The sequence below is a fragment of the Mastomys coucha genome, unplaced genomic scaffold, assembly GCF_008632895.1.
Source record: "Mastomys coucha isolate ucsf_1 unplaced genomic scaffold, UCSF_Mcou_1 pScaffold1, whole genome shotgun sequence".
NCBI lineage: Eukaryota > Metazoa > Chordata > Mammalia > Rodentia > Muridae > Mastomys > Mastomys coucha.
Window position 1 is genome coordinate 10,045,920 of NW_022196891.1, and position 20,862 is coordinate 10,066,781.

The window sequence follows — 20,862 nt, forward strand, 5'->3', positions numbered from 1 at the left end:
GCCACAAGTTGGTGATAGGGAATATAACACAGGCTTTTGGAGAACACTGATCGGAACCAGAGTTTTTATGATCTTTTCTAAAATTCTGTATTAAAATTGCTATTAGATATGTGAGGGTTAATCCTGGGTGTCCACCTGACTGGGTCTAGGAATTATCTAATAGATAAGCAGTGGGGTACACCAGTGAGGAGGTTTTTCGATTAGATTATCTGAAGTTGGAAACTTCTGGTGAGGCAGAATCCTCATGAATTTTGCAACTACCAGGTTTTCATAGTCTCTGGGCAGATGATCCAGGAATAGTCAGCTTATGCGGTGTAAGCCAATCTAACACAAAGCCCCATTTATTTACTTAAGAATCTTGCTGGTCTAAGACTTCCGAAATGAAGTTTCAGAAGATTCCTTTTCCCTCCACTCTCTTCCTTTCCCACCTCTTCCTCTTCCTCCCCTTCCTCCTTTTTCATTCCATCCTTCCTGTCTTTTTTCATCTTAAGCTTTTCCCCTAGACTTCAGGTTAGGTTGTTCAGTCTTTAAAGCCAGGTGCCTTAGCTCCCTTGCCAGGGCTTCTCTAAAATGGCCAAGAGAAGGCAGCAGACATAAGGGATTACAAACAACACTGCAGCTCTGGTGGCTTTCCAGGAAACCTCCAAACTCAGATTGTGCTGAGCCGCCTGGCTTACTCCAAAGCTTTTGAAGCACTTAATCCTCCGTAGAACATGATGTTAAACAGTAAGCCAAAAAAAAAGAAGAAAGGAGACAGCAGAAGCTACGCAACAGGCAGAACAATACTGAGAAAAGCACAAAAACAAAGTCCTTTCGCTGTGTCAAAGATTTGGCTGGCTTCAGCTACAGAAGCCAGAGCCAACAGTCTGCCTGGTCACAGGCTACCCCTGCAGAGGCACTTATGGCATCATGGTGGGTGAGAATGTCACATGGTTTCAGTCCAGAGCTCTTCCGTAAGACTATACTGTCTCTAGTCCCAGAGACACCTTTGTTAGAGCATGTTCCACAAGTTCCCTGAGTCTGGTACTGATGGCCAAGGCCTCTTTTCTATGACATCTGTCATTATTATCCTAGCTATTACCTCACAATTAGCCCTGGACTCCCACGCCATATTCACTTCATAATACAACCACTCAAGTTTTGACTATTCAGAGTGGTTCCCAGTAACCAAGGCCTTGGAACCATAAAGTTTATCAGTCTTCCCATTCTTTGCTATGGAGGGGAAAGAGACAGGTACTGAACTGGGATGCTGGGACTAGCCTAGTGGTCAGTACATCACTAGTATTTGGCAATTAAGATAAATGACGAGGAAAAGGACCTCTGCAGAGTTACTTTCACCCCAGCTCGAGCTTTCTGCAGAGCACGGTCAAGGCCATCACCACTGGTCAAGAGCCAAACTTTATTCTCTTCAAGGGTTTCCTGAGAAAACCCCAGCCTAGGTAGGGATTTCTTCATAGAAGGTGTGCATGTGTGTGTGTGTGTGTGTGTGTGTGTGTGTGTGTGTGTGCGCGTGTGTGTGTGTATAGTTTTTGTAATATAAGACCCACTGTATTTCATAATTATATAACACAGTGTCTTGGTCAGCAAATAATTACAAGAGTTATTAGTTCAATCAATTATTATTATAGCTGCTACTAGCAAGAATGAGAACTTTAACAGAGAACAACTGAAAGAACTGAACTGCCCAAGAAATCAAGAAAGATCACACTTAAAGAAATATTTGAGCAATCTGAACCTAATCCCAGAAAAGTACTTGCTGCAAATTAGAAACAGGGTCTCACAAGACATGCTTTCACTTTGCCAAGTGCTTGTCACTATGACTCTCAGACCTACTAATGAGTAGGCTTCTAGAGAAGATTCAGAGGCATGCAGTATAAGGCACACATGCAGGATATGAAAACCACAGGAAAAGAGTTCACTATCAGGATGAAGATTTATAGTGCCCTATGGGTGCTCAGCTGCAGCCCAGAGCCCACACAGAGGGAAGCCACACATTCATCTGTTATATTGGAACTGGACAGCAGAAGATAACTGAGATGGAGCCCCACTTAAAGGGTCAGTTCATCTCTTTGAAAACAATACTCTCTTTTACCTATTTTGCTATATAACATTGAAGAGAAGCAAAATGGTAATGCAGGTGCCTCACTCTGTATACTGCATTTCCTCACCACATTTTGTATTTCCCTCCTTAGAAAAATGGAAACAGAGGGTTGAAGGCCTGTCTTCATTCATTGCAGATTTGCCTAATATGCACCGAGTTCTGGGTTCTATCCCCAGTAGTATAGACTTAGACACGGTGGCATACACCTGTAATCTCAGCCATTTGGGATGTGCAGGGAAGGGGGAACTTCAGAATCATCCTTAGGTACACAGACAGTTGATGAAAGCCTGAGAATGAGATCTTGTAAATAATAATCAATCAATCTAGACAAATTAAAACAAAAAGTGAAGCAACTATTTTTTCTCAGATCAGCTACAAATGGAAGATCTATTTTCAAAAGGTGAGTGGCAGGGATACCCACAAGGAGAGATAGGTAGCTACTGTGGAGGATCAGGACTAGGGAATTAGACCCTGCTCTAATGGACAGAAAAATACAATAATTGTGTGAACAAAAGCAGGTAGTCATGATCCTCATCCATTCTGTCAAAATAGTCACATAGTGAGGCTACATTTAAGTGTCAAGTATAAACATAGTCCAATTTGACAGAGGAAGAGATAGGTAGATCTCTGTGAATTTGAAGCCACATAGTTTTACATAGCAAGTTCTGTTTGGCAAAGGGTTTGTTAGTTCAAAAACTAATTTTAATAGAAGACCCAATATATTTCCAATAGAATACCCAATTTGGGATAACAATGGAGAGTGGATTGAAAGATACCCTATTTTAATACAGAATTTTAGAAAAGACCATCAAAACTGTGGTTTGATGAGTGTTCTCCAAAGGCCTGTGTTATAGTCTCTATCACCAGCTTGTGGCATTGTCGGGAGATGACAGGGCCTAGGGCCATAGAGATGGCTTTGCTGTTAAAACAAAGGGCTACTTTTCCACAAGACCCAGGATTCCAACATCCACATTACAGGTCAAAACCACTTGAAACTTCATTTCCAATATCTCCTTCTGAATCATGAATTTAGGAATGGTTGTCTAGCAAATATAGGGGAATAGTACAGTGCAAATGTGTATGGCATGTGTTCATATTTCATTGTAAACATGAATGATTTTCCTAAGAAAAAAGGAATTCTGTGTTTTGCACTGACATTGATGATGACGGAGACTGATCAAATAAGCCAAACATAACCAAAATAAATAAATAAATAAATAAATAAATAAATAAATAAATAAACCAAACATAGGAATACTCCTTATATGACATCAGAAGGTTAAAATAAGGACAGTCAAATGCTGATCAAACATAAAATCCAATAGATCAGCTGCATAATTTGAAGTTATGTGTTATATAATATAGCAAAAGTATGAGTGTGTTGAGATTCATTTTCCAAAATAAATGTAAGATAACACAAATTTATTTTAGAAAAAAATTGAACACAATGTAATTTATAATTTCACATAGTTCTTTTTCTCCTGCAGTCTAGTAATGATATTAATATAGAACTACAAAACTTTCAATTCTTGGGTGGAGGCATTGGCTCCGAATTTAAGAACAACACCTGCTTTTCCAGAAGACATGGGTTTCCTTCTCAGTTCTCACATAGTGGAGGAGAGAAAAATAAAATATTAAAGAATTGCAGAGTGAGTTGAGACAGGATTTCTCTGTTAATAATTATCTTTTGTCCTTCTTCCCATACTTCTTGCTAAGTCCTCCAAGGCATGGAGTACATTTTCTGATCCATCCCTTGGTCGCAAGCCCTATCCTATAGATAAATTCAGGGAAGAATGATGAGCTAGAAGAGGATCTTGTTGTGTGTCTGTTTCTTGTGGCCAAAGGAGACTCAGTAAGGAAAAGGATTGTGATTTTCTTGTGTGAGTAATGACTCATGTTTCTAAGCTAAAGGACAAATACAACAGTGCGAGGTTTCTTTGGGCAAGAGTTGTCAATACTAGTTATACTTAAGACAAGAGGTTAGTGTCTAGAATATATAAAGAACTGTAAAAACTACACACACACCAACACATACACACACACACACATACACACAGGCACACAAACACGACACACTCCCTACCACAAACTGCGAATCAGTAAGTGGTCTAATGAGCCAAATATATGGTTCTTGAAAGGAGAAAGCAAATGACCATACAGTGTTTCACATCTTTCAGTGTAAGAAAAGTGCAAATTAAAACTGTTCTGAGATTTTATGTTACCCCTATAACATAAAAGTCAGAATACTATTATCAAGAAAGTAAAGGATACAGTTGGAGAGATGACTTAGAAGTTAAAAGGGTGTGTTCTTCTACCAGAGTTCAGTTCCCAGGATAATGTGAGATGACTGACAGTAGGCTCTAGCTTTAGCTCCTGGAGTTTTGGACCATCTTCTGGCCTCCATCTCTCCCTATGCTCATGTGCACAAACCCACTTCCACATTGACATAACTAAAAATAGAAAGAAATAACAAATAGTGGCACCACTGTGGGGAGTAGAGATGGGGAAAAGTATGATCTATATGCTGATGGTAAGAGGAAAACTATGGGAAATAATTATGGAAAAGCAGTGTGGAGGCACCTCAAAAGAATACAATTAAAAAGACAGGATATCCTACCCTGGGCATGTGTTCAAAGGATGCCATAGCTAGCCACAGAGATTCTTGCATATTTGTGGTCATTGCTCTGATCATTTGTAATAGTGAGGAAATGGAGTCAGCCTAGACATCCATCAACATAAGAATGAATAATGAAAATGAGGCATGTACACAGTGGGACTTCAATTTTCAGTGAAGAAAAAGAAAATTTCTGGAAAAGAGATGAAATGGGAAGTATAGAAGACAATAGAAATAGTAGAAGGGGGGATGCTGGAGATCAAATGGTGTGCTGGGCAAAGTGGGGGCAGGAAAAGTAGGGTCAAAGTAAGCAGGGGCAGGGAAAAGGGATCGAGAAATGAGGGAAGAGTAGGAAAAGGGTGAGAAAACCAGTGAAAGTGAAGTATGAATGTCTAAGTTACTTTCCTGTTGTGTTTAAATATTCTGACAAAAATAACACAAGAAGAGAAGAGTTTCTTCAGGCTCATAGTTCTATGACCTATCTGAGAAGTCAAGGCTGCTAAAGTAGTTGCTCCCATCACATGCACCATCAGAAAACAGACACAGGCTAGTACTCGGCCCATTTTACAACATATCTATCAACAGGAAGTAGAGACATGTTGGACCGTGAAAGGCAGTCCGTGTTCTTGGTTGAGTGAGGCTTACTCCAGAGACCCAGTAGAAAATTCTACAAGGGACAGAACAGTAAAGCTATGCCTGCAGACATAGACGCCTGACATCACGAGCCCTCCAACTTCATTATCCTGTGGCTAGACAATGCCTCAAGCTCCCAGAGTTCTGGCTGGACTCCACCATCACTGACTACAGCCAGGTATACCCCGCCCCACAGTTACCTGGGAACAGAAAAGTAACCCAGCCCACCATAAGAGAGGGGCTGTACTGCCCCTCTTCTCTCTCTTACTCTTAACTTCTTGCTCTTACTCGCACCTCTTGCCCTCCTTCTCACCCTTCTTTTTCTCCTCTCTCCATGCGGCTATGGTTGGTCTCTATTTTTCTACCTTCTTTCTCTTTCCTTTCTACAATAAAGCCTAAAAACCATGGACATCCTCCTTTCAGCTAGACTCGCCATGTTGGAACAATGGTTTAGGCCTTCCCCTAAAGAGCCCTGCAGGAAAGTCTTCCAGTGTTTCTAGTCATGAAACCAGACCAAGGACTCCGTGACCTCGGAGCAAGCACAGGGTACCTCCTTTTCTCCCCTCCCCTTTCTCCTTTCCACCCCAGGGCTGACTGAGCTGTTCCTGGGGCCTCCACTTCGTTCTTACCTCTTCCACAATATCCATCGGTGTCTTGGATGCCCTAGACTGAGAACCCACTGGACTGTTCCCTTTTCACCCCCACGGACTGGGGTTGTGGCTTCCCATAGCCAGATGCCCTCGTGTGGAGTGGAGAACGCTCCGGCAGTCTTCTGAGTCTGCCCACCCATAGTATCTGAGCTCTGGCGGGGTTACCCTCCCACCCCCATTATTTCCCCACCACCCCAGTGGCTGCACCCGACAGAGACAGACTAGTTCTCAACTCACTTCTTATTTATACAGTTCAGGATCCCTCTCAGGGAACACACCCAGCCAATGAGCAGTTCTTTCCATCTTAATAAATCGAACTAAGAAACCATATCTCAGGTATTCCCAGAGGTCCATCTCCTAAGTGATTCTAGATCTCATCAAGCTGGCAAATGACACTAATCCCTTCCTTACTGTGGTGGCATATTGTTTGGGTTCAGAGACTCCAGGAAAAGTAGTGTTTGGGGATCTGCCTGTCATTTGTTCTCCTTTCATTCCACAATAGAGGATCACATTTCTGTGCTAACTAAGCAAGGCTAATATGCCTCCGTGGCTACTTTATCCTCCATACTTGAAATATTAACAGTCTGCGACTTGGGAGGAGGTCTGGAGACGCTCCCTGGAAGGTACTCCCTGCCAGTAGGTGGTGAATGATTGATGATTGAGAAATAAAATATTGATGTTCCGAATCACATGCCAGGCCTGTTTCCCTCTAAAGGAGCTTGTGACTTGTGTTACTAAAGATAAGACATCACAGCGTGAGTTGTTTTTGTCTCTGTTTGGAACATTACAGCTTTAGATGAGTTTTGACTTGCAGATACCAAGAAACACTAAGGCTAATGCTCCCAGGAACTTGGCAGATGGAGGCTGGGGATCTATACTAGGAAATTTTACCTTCTTTGGATCATGAAAGCTTATGAGTGCTGACTCAATTAATTCTTCTTCTTCTTCTTTTTTTCATGCCCTCTGTTCTCTTCATTAATAAGCACTTCTACCCTCTTTAGACAATTCTATCAATGAAAGCTTTATGCATGATTTCAGTGATACTCCCCTTTTTAAAAAAACTATTTGTCTTGAAGACTTTGATTTTCTGAAATGGTCTATATCTCTTACATTGAAAAGGGCCTTTTACAGGGGAAAAGCTGCCCTTGTCTGAAGGAAGAAAGATAAGTATTTAGAGTTATGGAGGGGACAATGGATTCTTGGGAGCCCAGCACAAGGACACATTTATAACACAATTTCTATACCTAAAGCTCAGAGAACATTGAGAACAAGGAGAAAAAAAAGTGTAAGAGACAGAAAACCAGGAAATCTTGTGTGAGATTCTCCTAGAAAGACGAGGAAACAACATTTGTGATATCAACAGTACAGATGCCTAAACAAGGTTGAAACAACTACAATACCAATAGACTTGCTAATATGGAAGGGGGAACTCTCACAGGGCCCCATCATTACAAAAAGTACTATAGTCCTCTAAGGACTGTGGAAAGTGAAAGAAGCAGTCTTTTCCAAGAATAAGCCTCCTGATTGGTTATCCGATACCAACTGGTCAACCCTGAATTCACATACAAGAAACACTGATCAGAGTCAAAAGTTGTATTTATATATTTATACATCTATACATACAACACACACAAGCACACACATACAGAGGGAGAGAAAGAGAGAGAGAGAGAGAGAGAGAGAGAGAGAGAGAGAGAGAGAGAGAGAGAGAGAGAGAGAGAGAGAAATACCTATGAGAAATAATACTACATTGTGGACATAGGCCTCCTGCTTGGTCCTCATCACACACAAGCATACCCACTCTCTTTAGCCCATTCTTTTAATAAAGCCATATGAATTTTCTTTAAAAGAGATATTTTTTAAAAGATGTATCATGTCCAGTTGTGATTTTCTTTAAAATTAGGTCATAAATTTTAGAGGGTTTAATGTGGAAGGAATGGGAGGAATTGAAGGAAGGAAAGGGAAGGCAGAAATGATGTATGATATTTTGTTAACAAATAAAATTAAAATTAAAAAATATACTGAAAGACAAAGAATTGAGCTTATTTTAAAGATTGTAAAAATGTGTGTATGAGTCAGGATGAGTGTATGTGAATGTGTGTGGAGGTGATTATAGAAGGCTGTGGCCTAACTGATGTGTGAGTTCAGAATCAGATACTGTAGAAGAAAAGCTATAAGTACTCTTAAGCACTGAGCCATTTCAAAAGCCCCATCCATAATTTCTTTCTGATCAACAATTTTTTGAAGTATAAATTTCCTTGCCATTTTAGAAGAGCAAGTAAGGGCTTGACACTTTGAAGCCACTCAAACATATTCACCTTCCATTTTTTTCCCCACTAGCAGACTTTGGTGACATTCATTATTCATTTTTCACACTAAGCAAGCAGTGAACTTAGGTTATGTTTTCTTTTCCCTGTAATATTTTTAGTTTCTTTTGTTGTTAGGCTATAACTTTTTATTAGTTACTCTCTACTCCTGTGATAAATATCAAGATCAAAAGCAACATAAAGAAAAAAGTGTCTAGGTGGCTCATGATTTCAGGGAGTTAGAGTCCATAATGGTGGGAAAGACATGGCAGAAAATGGAAGGGATGGAGAGAGGGGAGAGATAGGGGGAAGGGGGAAAGGAGGGAGGGAGAAAAGGAGGGAGGGAAAGAGGGAGGGAGGGAGGGAGGGAGGGAGGGAGGGAGGCCGAGGGAGGCACGGAGGGAGACAGGGAGGGAGGGAGGGAAGGAGGCCGAGGGAGGGAGTGAACACAGGAAGTGGTTTGAGGCTATAAACTCTGAAGTCCCGCTCCAGTGTTATATTTTCTCAATTGGCAAGGCTGTGCTACTAACTGGGGACCAAGTATTCAAAGATAAGAGCCTATGGGGACATTTCTCATTCAAACCACAGTAACATTAATTTGGTCCCCCTTGCCCCCTCCCCCCCCGTTATGTCCCTTTGTGGACTTCACTCATTGTCCATGTGTGAGTGTTCCTTTCCAGCCTCCTTTTCTGTAAAAGAATAGGATCTTTTCTTAGATCCACATAGAATCTGTATTTAAGGTTAGACCAATAGGTTCACCAACATATTCTTTTGTCTTCTGTCCACTTGTCTATAGGCTGCATCCAGGGGGGTAATCTCCTAAAGGAATCATCATCTATTTTCCTGGAATGGGCAGTTCCATCAAAGCATGCAAGAATGTGAAGGATGATCCTGGGCTGTTTCTCAGCAGAAGCATCACATGAAGGAAGTAAGGCAGAACCCATCTGGGACAGTTAGTTATATTGATGGCTATCTAGGAATTGAAGTTGCTCTCAAACACAGTTGGCTTCCAGACAAATGTATATTATTGTAGAACCAGAGAGAGACTGTGATGAGGAAAGACACCAGGGACATAATAAGGGCTCAGCTGTAGTCCCCATTCCAAGGTTGTTTAAGCCAATCACTTTTAGAGGCCTGTCTGGGTTGGCTCTTGTGATAACAGTCCTGGCTGAATTCCACTGCAGCCTTGGTATAGCATATCCTTCCTTGCTTTGACACCTGCAACTTTAACCTGATAAGGTTCATCCCCTCGGCTCTACATTTCTTCATCGATTCTTTGTGCAGTGTCAACCAGCTCTTTCAATGACTCTTTCTGGCAGGTGTGTCAGTATTTTTTGGAGTCCCCTGAATCCTTTGTTAGCAGTAGAGGTGGCAGCCAAACACAGCCTCAAAAGCCACATTTACAAAGCATACAATGTTTAGCATACCCTAAACAGTACAAATTGCAGAATTTCTGACCAAAGGGAGATCTGCTTCTTGAATATTTTTGGCCAGTTTCATATAAAAGTACTATTTATTTTCTCAACCAGGACTGAAATTTGAAGGTGCACAAGTTACACATTAATTCTCCATGCAGGTATGAAAATCTCCTGTCCAACCCAAAAACATGTACACATTTTCTTGTGTTATTACTGTGACAAAATGCCTGTCAAATACAGCCTGAGGAAGGAAGTGCTTATTTTGGCTCCTAGTGAGCACCAGATATCTCCTGTTTCTGTCTCCCCAGTGCTAGGATTACAAGTGTGTGCCACCATGCCTGGCATTCTTACCTGGACTGTGGGTAGGGATCAAACTCAGGTCTTCATGCTTTCAAGACAAGTTTTTAGTGTCAGAGATGTATCCTCAGCCATTGCTATATGCATCACCCTTCTGGAGGAAGTATTTCTGGAGGAAACAAATCCCTATGCTCCTCAAAAATCTGTCAGAAGCTCAATGAACATTCCTGTTATTCCATTAACTTTTGGAGTTGCATTTAATCTTTTTTCATATTTCCTTGTCCTTGATCTGTCCTTATTGGATAGGTCCAAGAGTAGCTGAGTTTCCTCTGAATATGTGTGTAACATTTTTTTGTTTGTTTGTTTTGAGGTATAATCCAGGTGGTTTCAAACGTGCCATTCTCCTGAGTGTTGAGATTACAGATACGTTATGTTGCCTGGCCTTGGTTAAACTTTTATCTTTTGGGATACACTTCTCGATTGTGGACCATCTGTTTCACTTGTCCTCACCTTCTTAGGAACATATGTTAAATCAGAAACTATGTTAAACTTATTCCAAACAAATACACCAACTCCTAGGTTGGGTGGCGCTTTATGTAATACTATTCTTTTCACTCCCATTTTTGTTGTTGTTGTTGTTGTTGCTGTTGTTGTGAACTTCTTTTCTTTCTAAGCATTCACTGATTTACATAATTGATTTTATTTGCATTTGTGCAGGTGTGTGTGCCTGTGTACTCCAGGGCCAGAGTAGGGTGTTCATGTGTGAATCTAGTACTCTCCACTAATTCTATTGCGGCGGGATCTCTTACTGATCCTGGACCTCGTGTACTCTCTCTTAGGCTGGAAGCTATTAAGCTTCAGTGTTCCTCCTGTCTCCATCTCCTTAAGGCTGGCATTACACGTGTGGATGCCCAACTTGACTTTTAGGTACTGGGATCTAAACGCTCATTCTCATGATTGAATAGTGGTTAGTGGTTATGTACTCTTTTTTTTTTTTTTTTTTTTTTTTTTTTTTTTTTGGTTTTTTCGAGACAGGGTTTCTCTGTATAGCCCTGGCTGTCCTGGAACTCACTCTGTAGACCAGGCTGGCCTCCAACTCAGAAATCCATCTGCCTCTGCCTCCCAAGTGCTGGGATTAAAGGCGTGTGCCACCACCGCCCAGCTGGTTAAGTATTCTTAACCACTAAATCATTGCACCAGCCCCTTGAACTCATTTTCAAAACTTTTTTTTTTATTTTGTTGCAGCAAATTTTTTGTAAGAATCTAATGGCTATAAGCATACAGACTAGGAGATAAGCAGTATAAAAACCTTGGACTATAGAGGCAACACAGGTGAGTAGTAAATGCTGGCTCACAAAAACTTCAAGTAAATCTGTGAAGAAGAGCGTAGAACTATTTGTCTGAGAGGCCTCTGGAGTGTGCTGGAAGTCCATGGTTGAGCTTAGTAAGAGTATTCGAATTTTCCTCCTACCCTAGGTTGGATGGATCTGTTTTGTTTAAGAGGGATTCCTTAAACTGGAACCTACACTCAGACAGGAACCTTGGAGAGATGTATACTAGCTTCAAGGCTCAGATCTGTTGTTTGGCAGGATGTATGGAACCTAAGGAAGAATTTATTGCTCTCTCAGTAGCATGGGTTTTGGTGTCTGAGAACAGTTCAATCAGAAGAATATTTGTTTTGCAAGTGTGAATTCTTGAATTTGGTCACTATAACATGTGTAAAGATGACTTGGGTGCCTGTGCCGGTAATCTTAGTCCTGAAGAGGTAGAATCAGGTAGACACCAGAGTTGGACAGACAGTATGCCTAACCTACTTGGTGATCTCCGAGCCGGGGATGCACACTGTGTCAGAGAACAAGATGGATGCTTGATGTGCTGGCCCAGGACTTTGAGCCCATGACTTAGAAAATAAAGAAAGACTGAGTTCTGTGAGTTCAAGGCCATCCTGGTCTACATAGAGATTCGAGGATACACAGTTAGACCCTGCCTTAAACAAAAACAAAGGAACTATGCCCCCCCCCCAAAAAAAAACAAACCAAAACCCTGAGGCAGGGTTATCTTTTTGGCTCCAGATGTACATCCATGCACATGCACTTTCCTTAAACATGAGTTCACATACATACATAAACACATTCAGTGACACATGCATGTGTTTGTTGTATATGTTCCAGTATAATGTACTGCATTTAAGTGAAGATTAATTATTCTATGATGAACACATTATGCTTGCTTTTTATTCCTGTCTGGATGATGAACCAGCCAGTTTTCAAGATGGTACATTCATGATAATGAAATCTATAAACTTAGACTTTAAGAGAGTAGTACAATGAAGGCTTCATTGACTTGTGTTATGCATTAGCATCAATGAGTTTGACAGATTAGATGTTATTTTTAGAAAACTAGTGAAACTTTGGAGTTAAATATTACTGAAGCAGAGAATGACAGAACCTCTCTAATATGGGACTGCTTGTTCATGGAGATGAAGTAGAAATATTAGTCAATCTTTATTATTATTATCATTTAAAGATTTATGTTGGTATTTCATGAGTACACTGTAGCTATACTGATGGTTATGAGCCATCATGTGGTTGCTGGGACTTTGAATTCAGGACCTCTGCTCTCTCAGGTTGACCCAGCTCCTGGTTGACTCCAGTCAGCCCGTTCTTTCCTGCCCTGCTTTCTCCTGCTTAAAGATTTACTTATTATTATAAGTACATTGTAGCTGTCTTCAGACACACCAGAAGTCATCAGGTGTCATTTCAGATGGTTGTCAGCTACCATGTAGTTGCTGGGATCTGAACTTAGGATCTTCAGAAGAGCAATCAGTGCTTTTAACCATTGAGCCAACTCTCCAGTCCTAGTCAATCTTTGAAATATTCCTTTTCTTCAACTCAACACTAACTCAAGCAGAGTTATAATCAGGATTATTTTTTATTGATTTCTTAACAGAGTTAGAACATGAGGTTTGCTGCACTGAAAATGAAAGGCAGTATAATAACATGGGAAGAAGGTAGTTTTCTGAGGGTCACTCAGATCTGGGATCATACTCAACTCAATACTTATGCCTCTAGTGAATTTGTACAAACAATTAAATCATTCAAAATCTGTTTCTACAGCTGCAAAATGCATATAATTTTATCTTACTGTCTGGGAAGATTAAAAGTTTGTCATAGGTCTAGATAGTAGCTGTGGTTGTACCCAGATTGTAAAACCCCTAAAGAACTACCTGGAATCACATCAATGTAATCACATGAGGGTCTTTATTTAAGCTCGAGCTTAAATAAATGATGGAACAGGAAGGAGAGTGAACCCCGAGGTCTAAGTGTAGGGTGCTTACAAAGGAAAAAAAAACACAAGTGAGGATTTTTAAACCTTGGCGTAATGTGAGAGGTTAAAGGAATGTCGTCCTTTAAAAACTTGATAATGTTTGTTTAGACAGTGAGACAGAACCATGCTGCTGGAAAAGGGACCTTTCTGACTTGAGAAAAGTAACTTATTGGGCTATCAGAAGCTGATGTATTCTTACAAACTGGTCATAGCTGTCCGGGAAGACTTAGTTGTCTTTTTTTCTATAGTCCAAGAGCGGGCGTTTATCATTTTAAAGATATTGGTCGCTCCTTCCTTCAAGGGCAGGAGCCATCCACACCTGGGAAACGTGAGTTACCAGTTAAAGGAACTGTTGGCTTCCGTGACAGGGAGGCTCAGGTATGGAGCTTTCTGTCTGTTCCCACACCTTCTCCTTCTTCCTGGCCATGGCATTCCCCTACACTGGGGCATAGAACCTTCACAGGGCAAAGGGCTTCTCCTCCCATTAATGACCAACTAGGCCATCCTCTGCTATATATATGCTGCTGTAGCAATTAGTATTACCATGTGTACTCTTTGATTGGTGGTTTAGTTGCTTGGAGCTCTGAGGGTACTAGTTAGTTCACATTGTTGTTTGTCCTAAGGTGGCTTCAAACCTTTCAGCTCCTTGGGTGCTTTCTCTAGTTCCTTCATTGGAGATCCTGTACTCAGTCCAATGGATGGATGTGAGCCTCTGGTTCTGTATTAGTCGGGTACTGTCAGATCCTCTCAGGAGACAGCTATATCAGGCTCCTGTCAGTCAGCAATTGCTGGCATCCACAATAGTGTCTGGATTTGATGATTGAATATGGGAAGGATTCCCAGGTAGAGCAGCCTCTTGATTGTCCTTCCTTCAGTCTCTGTTCCATACTTTGTCTCTGCAATTCCTTCCATGGGTATTTTGTTCCCCCTTTTAAGAAGGATCAAAGAATCCACTCTTTGGTATTCCTTCTTCTTGAGTTTCTTGTGGTCTGTGGATTGTACTTTGTGTATTCTGAAATTTTGGGCTAATTTTCACTTATCAGAGGGTGTATACCATGTGTGTTCTTTTGTGATTGGGTTACCTCACTCAGGATGATATTCTCCAGATCCATTTCCCTAAGAATTTCACAAATTCATTGTTTTTAATAGCTGAGTAGTACTCCATTGTATAAATGTACCACATTTTCTGTATCTATTCCTTTATTGAGGGACATTTGGATTGTTTCCAGTTTCTGGCTATTATAAATAAGGCTGCTATGAACATAGTGGAGCATGTGTCCTTATTACATGTTGGAGCATCTTCTGGATACATGCCCATGAGTGGTATAGGTGGGTCCTCTGGTAGTAGTATGTCCACTTTCTGGAGGATCTGTCAAACTGATTTCCAGAGTGGTTGTACCAGCTTGTAATCCCACCAGCAATGAAGGAGTGTTCCTCTTTTTCCACAACCTCTCCAGCATCTACTGTCACCTGAGTTTTTTATCCTAGCCATTCTGACTGGTATGAGGTGGAATCTCACGATGTTTTGATTTGCATTTCCCTGATGACTAAAGATGTTAAACATTTCTTTAGCTGCTTCTCAGCCATTCGGTATTCATCAATTGAGAATTCTTTATTTAGCTCTGTATCCCATTTTTAATAGGATTATTTGGTTCTCTGGAGTCTGACTTTTGGAGGTTTTTTTGTATATATTATATATTAGCCCTCTATCAGATATAGGATTGGTAAAGATCTTTTCCTAATTTGTTGGTTGCCGTTTTGTCCTATTCACAGTGTCTTTTGCCTTACAGAAGCTTTGCAATTTTATGAGGTTCCATTTGTCAATTCTTGATCTTAGAGCATAAACTATTGGTGTACTGTTCAGGAAATTTTCCCCTGTGCCTATGGGCTCGAGGCTCTTCCCCACTTTCTTTTCTATTAGGTTCAGTGTATCTGGTGTTATGCTGAGGTCCTTGACCCACTTGGACTTAAGTTTTGTACAAAGAGATAGGAATGGATCAATTTGCATTCTTCTACTTGCTAACCACCAGTTGAGCTAGCACAATTTGTTGAAAATGCTGTCTTTTTTCCACTGGATAGTTTTAGCTCCTTTGTCAAATATCAAATGACCATAGATGTGTGGGTTCATTTCTGGTTCTTCAATTCTATTCCATTGATCTACCTGCCTGTCACTGTACCAATACCATGCAGTTTTTATCACAATTGCTCTGTAATATAGCTTAAGTTCTGGCATGGTGATTCCATCAGAAGTTCTTTTATTGTTGAGAATAGTTTTGGCAATCCTAGGATTTTTGTTATTCCAGATGAATTTTCAAATTGCTCTTTCTAAGTCTGTGAAGAATTGAGTTGGAGTTTTGATGGGAATTGCACTGAATCTGTAGATTGCCTTCGGTAAGATGTCCATTTTTACTATATTAATCCTGTCAATCCACGAGCATGGGAGATCTTTCCATCTTCTGAGATATTCTTCAATTTCCTTCTTCAGATATTTGAAGTTCTTGTCAAGCAGATCTTTTACTTGCTTAGTTAGAGAGTCACACCAAGGTATTTTATATTATTTGTAGCTATTGTGAAGGGTATTCCTTCCCTAATTTCTTTCTCAGCCTGTTTATCCTTTGTGTAAAGGATGGCCACTGATTTGCTTGAGTTAATTTTGTATCCAACTACTTTGCTGAAGTTGTTTATCAGGTTTAGGAGCTCTCTGGTTGAATTTTTGGGTTCACTTAAGTATACTAACATATTATCAGCAAATAGTGATAATTTGACTTCTTCCTTTTCAATTTGTATCCTTTTGATCTCCTTTTGTTGTCGAATTGCTCTGACTAGGACTTCAAATATAATATTGACTAGGTTGGGTGAGCATATCATCAAAGGATTTTATCTCCATAGTAGCTAACCTAAGAGTTGACAGTTCTGTTGTGCCAAGGAATGAACTGTAGGCATGGTTATTTGGATACATATTTCCTGCTGTAGTCAAAGCTATTTGAATTGAGTGATTGTCATCATTCTCAGCCAACAAGGAACAAGTTACCTTCATTTAAGAAATGATGTGTGTATTAAGATGGTTTATCTATGAAGTCAATCATTAACTGTTTCAATGAACAATGGTTCTGCTTGGAGGGTGGCACAGACTTGAGGTGAGTGTAAGATGCTGGTTCATTGGTTGTGAAGATTTTGAAAAGCATTCATCTCAGAAAAGGAGTAACTTATAGGTTCCTCTTCTTCAAAATTGATGTAATAATTATAAGTATCAAGCAAAATATTCATTCTCACTTTGTTGTTCTCTTACAAGTGACCTCCCAAATTAATTGTCTACATTTTTTTGGCTGTATAAATAATTTTAAAATATGTAAAATAAGCTGTTTTGAAAACCATAGCATATTGTATGAACATCAAATAAACAATCCTACTAATAGAGATGCTGAGATAGGAGAAGCATGGATTCAAGATCATTTTGGGGTACACAACAAGACAGAGTCATGTTCAAACAAGCAGAAAGAGAATATACATTGTACAATATTGGACCTATTTCTCTAATTACCAAATTAGAGAGACTGTTGGAAGACAGCCAACAAAGTTCTAATTCTGCATATTTTTGAATTTCAATTGATTAGGATTTGTTGGTAATATTGATTTTTATATTAAGAAATAATGATGAAAAGTGATTGTTACTTCCTAGTATGTTTGTTGTTAGAGGTGGAATTATGTTTGTGTGTATTTATTGAAAGATTACTTTCTTGCTTTTTCTAGGATGTAGTTTCACTCCTGGTGTTGGTGTTTCCATCTATTAGCCTTTATAGGGCAAGATTTGTGAAAAGATATTGTGAAAATTTGACTTTGTCATGGAAAATCTTGTTTTCACCATCTATGGTTATTGAAAATTTTGCTGGGTATCTGGGTATAGTAGCCTTGGCTGGCATTTGTGTTCTCTTAGGATCTGTATGACATCTGCCCAGTATCTTCCAGTATTCATAGTCTCTGATGAGAAGTCTCGTGAAATTCTGATAGGTATGCTTTTATATGTTATTTGACCTTTTTCCCTTACTGCTTTAAAATTCTTTCTTTGTTTAGTGCATTTGGTGTTTTGATTATTATGTGATGGTAGGAATTTCTTTTCTGGTTCAGTTTATTTGGAGTTCTCTAGCCTTCTTGTATATTCATGAGGATCACTTTCTTTAAGTTTGGGAAGTTTTCTTCTATAATTTTGTCAAAGACATTTACTGGCCCTTTAAGTTGGGTCACTCTCTTCTATACCTATTATCCTTAGGTTTGACCTTATCATTGTGTCCTGGATTTCCTGAATGATTCGGGTTAGGAGCTTTTTGCTTTTTGCATTTTCTCTTCTATACCTATTATCCTTAGGTTTGACCTTATCATTGTGTCCTGGATTTCCTGTATGATTCGGGTTAGGAGCTTTTTGCTTTTTGCATTTTCTTTGACTGTTGTGTCGAGGTTTTCTATGTTATCTTCTGCACCTGAGATTCTCTCTTCTGTCTCTTGTATTCTGTTGGTGATGCTTGCATCTATGAGTCCTAATCTCTTTGCGATGTTTTCTAACTCCAGAGTTGTCTCCCTTTGAGATTTCTTTATTGTCTCTAGTTCCATTTTTAGATTCTGGATGGTTTTGTTCATTTCCTTCACCTGTTTGATTATCTTTTCCAGTAATTCTTTAAGGGATTTTTGTGTTTCCTCTTTAAGGGCTTCTAGCTGTTTACCTGTGTTCTCCTGTATTTCTTTAAGGGAGTTATTTATGTCCTTCTTAAAGTCCTCTATTATCATCATGAGAATTAATTTTAGATCTGAATTTTGCTTTTCAGTGTGGTGGTGTATCCAGGAATTGCTATGGTGGGAGAATTAGGTTCTGATGGTGCCAAGTAACCTTGGTTTCTGTTGCTTATGTTTTTAAGCTTGCCTCCCACCATCTGGTTATCTCTAATGCTAACTGCCCTGGTTATATCTGACTGGATCTTGTCCTTCCTGTGATTCTGATTGTGTCAGAACTCCTCAGAGTCAAGCTGTCTCTGTGTTACTGTGATCCTGTGATCCTGCGATCCTGAGATCCTGGGTGTCTCAGAACTCCTGGAAGTCAAACTGTCTCTCGGACCCTGAGATCCTTGTTTGACCAAGCTCCTATAATCCTGTGATCCTGGGCGTGTTAGAATACCTGGGAATGGAGCTTCCTCTGGGTGTTGTGGGACAGGCTGTGGAGTTTGCGCCCAAGGTCTGCTCAGGGCACCACCCCAGACACACTGGAAGGAACCCATGCCACTGGTCTGGAGGAGTTCCAACATGGCGGTGTTGGGACAGATGCTGAATCCGACTATTGGTCTTTCTATGGGGTTACAATCCCCTTCAGCTCCTTCAATACTTGCTCTGACTCTTCTATACAGGTCCCAGAATTCAATCTAATGGTAGGCTATGTACATCTGCCTTTGTCTCAGTCAGCTACTTGTAGAGCCTCTCAGAGGACAGTCATGCTAGGATCCTGTCGGCAAGCACACCATAGCATAAGTAATAGTGTCAGGCTTTGGTGCCCATCCATAAGATGGATCCCAAGTTGGACTGGCCACTTAACAGCCTTTCCTTAAGTCTCTGCTCCATTTAGGTCCCTGAGTTTCTTTTAGATAAGAAAAATTCTGAATCAGAAATTTTGATGTGAGTTTTTAACCCTATCCCTCCACTAGTGGTCCTGTCTATCTCCTCGAGGTGGTCTCTTCAGGTTCCATCTCCTCACTTTTGGACATTTCTGGTAAGGTCACCCCCATTGAGTCCTGAGAGTCTCTCACATGCTAGGTCTCTATGATTTCTAGAGAGTTCCCCCAACTCCCGTGACCAGAAGCTACATATTTTCATTCATTCTCCTGGCACTTTGGGCTTCTCTCCTGTTCTGACTTCCTACCCCTGATTCTGTGCCGCTTTCCTCCCTTCCTCCCATCCTGTCTCTCACTTAGTTCTCTCTCTTCCTCTTTCTCCTATGGCTACTTTGTTTCCCCTTCTAATTGGGGTTGACTCATTCTCACTTGGGTCTTAATTCTTGTTACACTTTTCATGGTCTGTGGCTTGTATCCTAGGTATTCTGCACATTATGGCTATTATCCACTTATCATTGAGTACATACCATGCATGTCCTTTTGGGTCTGGGTTAATCTGCTCTGGATATGTTCGAGTTCTATCCATTTGTCTATGAATTTCTCTATTTCTTTTTTAATAGGGGAATAGTGTTTCATCATGTAGATGATCCACATTTTCCATATTCATTCTTCAGTTGAGGGACATCTGGGTTGCTTCCAGCTTCTGACTATTATGAATTAGGCAAATAGAAAGATAGTAGAGCATGTGTCCTTGTAGCATGGTAGAGCATTATAGCTTCATCTTCAGGTAGAACTATTTCCAAATTTCTGAGAAAGTGCCAAATTGATTTCCAGAATAGTTGTACCAGTTTGCAATCCCTGCAAAAATGAAGGAGCATTCCTCTTTCTCCATATCTTTGCCAGCATGGGCAGTCACTTGAATTTTTGAGCTTAGACATTCTGACTGGTGCAAGGTGGAATCTCAGTGTTGTTTTAATTTGCATTTCCCTGATGACGAAGATGCTGACAATTTCTCTAAGTGCCTCTTGGCCATTTGAGATTCCTCTGCTGAGAATTCTTTATTTATTCTGTACCACATTTTTTATTTATGTTATTTGGTTTGTTGGAAGTTAGCTTCTTGAGTTCTTTATATATTTTGGATATTTGCACTATATCAGATGTAGGGTTAGTGAAGAATTTTTCCCAATCTGTAAGTTGCTGTTTTGTACTATTGATGTTGTCCTTTGCCTTACACAAGTTTTCCAGTTTCATGAGCTCCCATTCATTAATGGTCAGTCTTATAGCCTGAGCCATTGGTGTTCTGTTCAGGAAATTTGCCCCTCTGCCAATGCATTCAAGGATCTTTCCCACTTTCTTTTCTATTAGATTTAGTGTATCTTGATGTCCTTGTCCCATTTGGACTGGAGCTTTGTGAATGGTGATAAATAGGGATCTTTTTTCATTCTTCTACATGAAGACTACCAATTAGACCAGCGTCATTTATTGAAGATGCACTATTTTTTTTTCTCCTGTAATGTTTTGGCTTTGTTGTCAAAGACCGAGTCTCCATAGTTTTGTAGGTTCATTTCTGGGTCTTCAAATTTATTATTTGATAATAAAATTCTCTGTTTCTGTACAAGTAACATGTCATTTTATCACTGTTGCTCTGTAGTACAGCTTGAAGTCAGTGATGGTGATCCCTCTCCCCTGCCAATAGCTCTGGCTCCATATGTGGCAGAGGATGGCCTTGTTGGACATCAGTGGGAGGAGTGGCCCTTGGGCCTGAGGGTGTTTGATACCCCCATTTAGGGGAATTTTAGGGCTGGAAGACTGAAATGGATGGGTGGGGAGCACCTTCATAGGGGCAGGGGAAGGAGAGATGGAATAGGGGGGTTCTGAAGGGGAGACCTGGAAAGGAGAAAATGTTTGAAATATAAACAAAGGAA

General features: G+C 40.3%; 1 long non-coding RNA gene across 2 annotated transcripts in view; it reads left to right on the top strand.

Moving 5' to 3' along the window:
- The first annotated feature begins 1,122 nt into the window (after positions 1 to 1,122).
- The window catches only part of LOC116069887, a 50,043-nt gene continuing 30,303 nt past the window's right edge, over positions 1,123 to 20,862 (top strand). Inside the window, exons 1-2 of one of the 2 annotated variants that reach the window (XR_004110198.1) lie at positions 1,123 to 1,233; positions 9,101 to 9,232. This is a non-coding gene — a long non-coding RNA (uncharacterized LOC116069887). Of the gene's footprint in view, positions 1,234 to 9,100; positions 9,306 to 20,862 lie in introns of those variants that run through there. The other variant, XR_004110197.1, reaches the window with a different exon arrangement.